Source organism: Arachis hypogaea, chromosome 2 (genome assembly GCF_003086295.3).
Source record: "Arachis hypogaea cultivar Tifrunner chromosome 2, arahy.Tifrunner.gnm2.J5K5, whole genome shotgun sequence".
NCBI lineage: Eukaryota > Viridiplantae > Streptophyta > Magnoliopsida > Fabales > Fabaceae > Arachis > Arachis hypogaea.
Genome location: NC_092037.1, coordinates 68,626,204 through 68,632,267, shown reverse-complemented (window position 1 = coordinate 68,632,267; position 6,064 = coordinate 68,626,204). Strand labels below are relative to the sequence as shown.

The 6,064-nt window shown below is 38.0% G+C and overlaps 1 non-coding gene across 1 annotated transcript; it reads right to left on the bottom strand.

Annotated features, from left to right (window-relative positions):
* Nucleotides 1–5,303: 5,303 nt before the first annotated feature.
* On the bottom strand, nucleotides 5,304–5,407 carry LOC112764545 (small nucleolar RNA R71). Its single transcript, XR_003183238.1, has one exon. It is a non-coding gene; the product is annotated as a small nucleolar RNA R71 (small nucleolar RNA).
* Between the last annotated feature and the right edge of the window lie 657 nt (nucleotides 5,408–6,064).

The window sequence follows — 6,064 nt, the reverse complement described above, 5'->3', positions numbered from 1 at the left end:
GAGAAGAAAAGCTGGCGTTGAACGCTAGTAACAAGCATAAAATTGGCGTTCAACGCCAGAAACATGCTTTACATGGGCATTGAATGCCCAGAATGTGCACCACACGGCGTTTAAACGCCAGAATGGTGCGCAAAGGCATTTTACGTGCCTATTTGGTGCAGGGATGGAATTCCTTGACACCTCAGGATCTGTGGACCCCACAGGATCACCTCAGGATCTGTGGACCCCACAGGATCCCCACCTACTATATTCCCACATTACCTCCTAATCCTATTTTGTGATGAGTATTCCCCATGTCACACTTCCCAACACTCTTCACCAATCACCTCAATCCCTCTTCCCAATCACCCCCTTCACCACTCACATCCATCCACTCTTTCCCATAAACCCCACCTACCTTCAAAAATTCAAAACCATTTTCCCACCCATTCCCACCCTAAATGGCCGAACATACACCCCCTCTCCCTATATATACCCTTCCATTCTACTTCATTTTCACACAACACAACCCCCTCTTCTTCACCTAGGCCGAACCTACATCTCTCCCTCTCTACCATATTCTCTTCTTCTTCTTCTTCTCTTCTTTCTTCTATTGCTCGAGGATGAGCAATATTTTAAGTTTGGTGTGGTCAAAGCACAATCTTTTTTGTTTTCCACTACCATCAATGGCACCTAAGGCCGGAGAATCCTCTAGAAAAGGAAAAGAGAAGACAAAAGCTTCCACCTCCGAGTCATGGGAGATGGAAAGATTCATCTCCAAGAGCCATCAAGACCACTTCTATGATGTTGTGGCAAAGAAGAAGGTGATCCCTGAGGTCCCTTTCAAGCTCAAGAAAAATGAGTATCCGGAGATCCGACATAAGATCCGAAGAAGAGGTTGGGAAGTCTTAACCAACCCCATGCAACAAGTCGGAATCTTAATGGTTCAAGAGTTCTATGCCAATGCATGGATCACTAGGAACCATGATCAAAGTATAAACCCGAATCCAAAGAATTATCTCACAATGGTTCGGGGGAAATACTTAGATTTTAGTCCGGAAAATGTATGGTTGGCGTTTCACTTGCCCATGAAGCAAGGAGATGAACGCCCCTACACTAGAAGGGTCAACTTTAATCAAAGGTTGGACCAAGTCCTTACGGACATATGTGTGGGAGGAGCTCAATGGAAGAGAGACTCCAAAGGCAAGCCAGTTCAACTAAGAAGACTGGACCTCAAGCCTGTGGCTAAAGGATGGTTGGAGTTCATTCAACACTCCATCATTCCTACTAGCAACCGATCTGAAGTTATTGTGGATCAGGCCATCATGATTCATAGCATCATGATTGGAGAGGAAGTAGAAGTTCATGAGGTCATCTCCAATGAAATCTACAAAATAGCCGACAAGCCCTCCACCATGGAAAGGCTAGCTTTTCCTCACCTTATTTGCCATATATGTTACTGATGAGCGGATAATTTATACGCTTTTTGGCATTGTTTTTATATAGTTTTTAGTAAGTTTAAGCTACTTTTAGGGATGTTTTCACTAGTTTTTATGTTAAATTCACATTTCTGGACTTTACTATGAGTTTGTGTGTTTTTCTGTGATTTCAGGTAAATTCTGACTGAAATTGAGGAATTTGAGCAAAACTCTGAAGAAGGCTGACAAAAGGACTGCTGATGCTGTTGGAATCTGACCTCCCTGCACTTGAAATGGATTTTCTGGAGCTACAGAACTCCAATTGGCGCGCTCTCAACGGCGTTGGAAAGTAGACATCCAGGGCTTTCCAGAAATATATAATAGTCCATACTTTATTCGAAGAATGACGACGTAACTTGGCGTTGAACGCCAAGTACACGCTGCTGTCTGGAGTTAAACGCCAGAAAAACGTCATGATCCGGAGTTGAACGCCCAAAACACGTCATAACTCGGAGTTCAACTCCAGGAAATGCCTCAGCTCGTGGATTAATCAAGCTCAGCCCAAGCATACACCAAGTGGGCCCAGGAAGTGGATTTATGCATCAATTACTTACTCATGTAAACCCTAGGAGCTAGTCTAAGTATATATAGAACATTTATCTATTGTATTAGATGTCTTTTGACCACGTTTCATCTTTGGTCTCAGTTTTGTTTTATTCTTCATCTTAGGAGATCATTGATCACGTTTTAGGGGGCTGGCCATTCGGCCATGCCTGGACCTCTTTCACTTATGTATTTTCAACGGTGGAGTTTCTGCACACCATAGATTAAGGGTGTGGAGCTCTGCTGTACCTCAAGTATTAATGAAATTCTATTGTCTTTTATTCAAATCTCTCTTATTCTTATTCCAAGATATTCATTCGTACCCAAGAACATGATGAATGTAATGAGTTAAATTACCCTCGTTATCATTCTCACTTATGAACACGCGTGATTGACAACCACTTCCGTTCTACATGAAACAGAGCTTGAATGCGTATCTCTGAGATTCCCCAACAGAATCTTCGTGGTATAAGCTAGATAGATGGCGGCATTTATGAGGATCCGGAAAGTCTCACCTTGTCTGTGGTATTCCGAGTAGGATCCTGGGAATCCGGAAAGTCTAACCTTGTCTGTGGTGTTCCGAGTAGGATTCCGGTAATGAATGACTGTGACGTGCTTCAAACTTGTAACCTGCTGGGCGTTAGTGACAGACGCAAAAGAGGGATTCTATTCCAGTAGGAGCGGGAACCAACCGGTGATTAGCCGTACTGTGACAGAGTGCGTGAGCATTAGTTTTCACTGCGAGGATGGGATGTAGCCATCAGCCATGGGTGATGCCTCCAGACGATTAGCCGTGCGACTGACAACCGCATAGGATCATTTTCTCGAGAGGATGAAAGTAGCCACAGTTGATGGTGAACCCCTATACAAAGCTTACCATGGAAAGGAGTAAGAAGGATTGAGTAGGAGCAGTAGGAGAGCAGGCGTCCTTGGGCTCTACAGCATCTCCATCCGCTTATCTGAAATTCCTATCAATGAATCTGCATAAGTTTTCTATCCCTTTTATTATTCCTTTTTATTATTTATAATCACAATTCCTCTTTTTTCTGCCTAACTGAGATTTGCAAGGTGACTATAGCTTGCTTCATACCAACAATCTCTGTGGGATCGACCCTTACTCACGTAAGGTTTATTACTTGGACGACCCAGTACACTTGCTGGTTAGTTGAACGGAGTTGTGTCCACTCGTACCAATTTCTAAAATCCAATTACAATGAATATGATCACAATTTCGTCCACCAAGTTTTTGGCGCCGTTGCCGGGGATTGTTCGAGTATGGACAACTGACGGTTCATCTTGTTGCTCAGATTAGGTAATTTTCTTTTCAAAATTTTTCTTTTATTTTTCGTTTTTCCAAAAATGTTTTTCGAAAAAAAAAAGTAATAAAAATACATAAAAATTAGAAAATCATAAAAATCAAAAAATATTTTGTGTTTCTTGTTTGAGTCTTGAGTCAATTTTTAAGTTTGGTGTCAATTGCATGCTTTTAAAATTTTTCTTGCATTTTTCGAAAATCCCATGCATTCATAGTGTTCTTCATGATCTTCAAGTTGTTCTTGTTAAGTCTTCTTGTTTGATCTTGATAATTTCTTGTTTTGTGTCTTGTTTTTCATGTGCATTTTTGCATTCATATTTTTCATGCATTAAAGATTTCCAAGTTTGGTGTCTTGCATGTTTTCTTTGCATAAAAATTTTTTCAAAATTATGTTCTTGATGTTCATCATGATCTTCAAAGTGTTCTTGGTGTTCATCTTGACATTCATAGCATTCTTGCATGCATTCATTGTTTTGATCTAAAAATTTCATGCATTGAATATTTTTGTTGTTTTTCTCTCTCATAATTAAAAATTCAAAAATCAAAAAAATATCTTTTCCTTATTTTCCTCCAAATTTTCGAAATTTTGGGTTGACTTGGTCAAAAATTTTTAAAATTAGTTATTTCTTACAAGTCAAGTCAAAATTTCAAATTTTAAAAATCTTATCTTTTCAAAATCTTTTTCAAAAATTATATCTTTTTCATTTTTTTTTATATATAATTTTCGAAAATTTCAAAAATCTTTTTCAAAATATTTTCAAAATCTTTTTCTTATCTTTTTATCAAATTTTCGAAAATTAGCTAACAATTAATGTGATTGGTTCAAAAATTTGAAGTTTGTTACTTTCTTGTTAAGAAAGGTTCAATCTTTAAGTTCTAGAATCCTATCTTGTAGTTTCTTGTTAGTTAAGTAATTTTTAAAATTAAATCTTTTTCAAAATATCTTTTTCAAATATATCTTTTTATCTTTTTATCTTATCTTTTTCAAAAACTTTATCTTTTTCAAAATTTGATTTCAAAATATCTTATCTAACTTCTTATCTTCTTATCTTTTTCAAATTTTGATTTCAAATCTTTTTCAATCAACTAACTAACTCTTTGTTTGTTCATTATCTTTTTCAAAACCACCTAACTACTTTTCCCTCTCTAATTTTCGAAAATTCTCCCTCTCTTTTTCAAAAATTCTTTTTGTTTTAAATTTTTAATTATATTTTGTCTTTAATTTTCGAAAATCACTAACCTGTTTTCAAAAATTATTTTCGAAAATCCTCTCCCTCTCTTCTCTTCTTCTATTTAATTATTTAATTACTAACACTTCTCTTCACCTCTCTTCATCTACAGATCCATCCTTCTTCTTTCTTATACCCCTATCTTCTTCTACTAACAGAAAGGAATCTCTATACTGTGACATAGAGGATTCCTCTTTCTTTTCTTGTTTTCTTCTCTTTCATATGAGCAGGAACAGGGAAAAAGGCACTCTTGTTGAAATTGATCCAGAACCTGAAAGGACTCTGAAGTGAAAATTAAGAGAAGCTAAAATACAACAATCCAGAAATAACCTTTCAGAAATTTTCGAACAAGAGAAGGACATGGCAGCCGAAAATAATAATAATAATGCAAGGAGAATGCTTGGTGACTTCACAAAGCCAACATCCAAGTTTGATGGAAGAAGCATCTCCATTCCTGCCATTGGAGCCAATAACTTTGAGCTTAAGCCTCAACTAGTTGCATTAATGCAACAAAACTGCAAGTTTTATGGACTTCCATCTGAAGATCCTTATCAGTTTTTAACTGAGTTCTTGCAGATCTGTGAGACTGTAAAGACGAATGGAGTTGATCCTGAAGTCTACAGACTCATGCTTTTCCCTTTTGCAGTAAGAGACAGAGCTAGAATATGGTTGGATTCACAACCTAAGGATAGCCTGGACTCCTGGGATAAGCTGGTCACTGCCTTCTTGGATAAATTCTTTCCTCCTCAAAAGCTGAGCAAGCTGAGAGTGGATGTTCAAACCTTCAAGCAAAAGGATGGTGAATCCCTCTATGAAGCTTGGGAAAGATACAAGCAGTTGACCAAAAGATGTCCATCTGACATGTTTTCAGAACGGACCATGTTAGATATATTCTATTATGGTCTCTCTGAATTTTCGAAAATGTCATTGGACCATTCTGCAGGTGGATCTATTCACCTGAAGAAAACGCCTGAAGAGGCTCAAGAACTCATTGACATGGTTGCAAACAACCAGTTCATGTACACCTCTGAGAGGAATTCCGTGAATAATGGGATACCTCAGAAGAAAGGAGTTCTTGAAATTGATGCTCTGAATGCCATATTGGCTCAGAACAAAATGTTGACTCAACAGGTCAACATAATCTCTCAAAATCTGAATGAATTGCAACATGCATCCAACAGTACTAGAGAGGCAGCTTCTGAAGAAGTTTATGATCCTGAGAACCCTGTCATGGCAGAGGTTAATTACATGGGTGAACCATATGGAAACACCTATAACCCATCATGGAGAAATCACCCAAATTTCTCTTGGAAGAATCAACAAAAGCCTCAACAAGGCTTTAACAATGGTGGACGCAATAGGCTGAACAATAGTAAGCCATATCCATCATCTTCTCAGCAACAGACATAGAATTCTGAACAAAACACTTCTAATTTAGCCAATATAGTCTCTGATCTGTCAAAGGCCACTTTCAGTTTCATGAATGAAACAAGATCCTCCATCAGAAATCTGGAGGCACA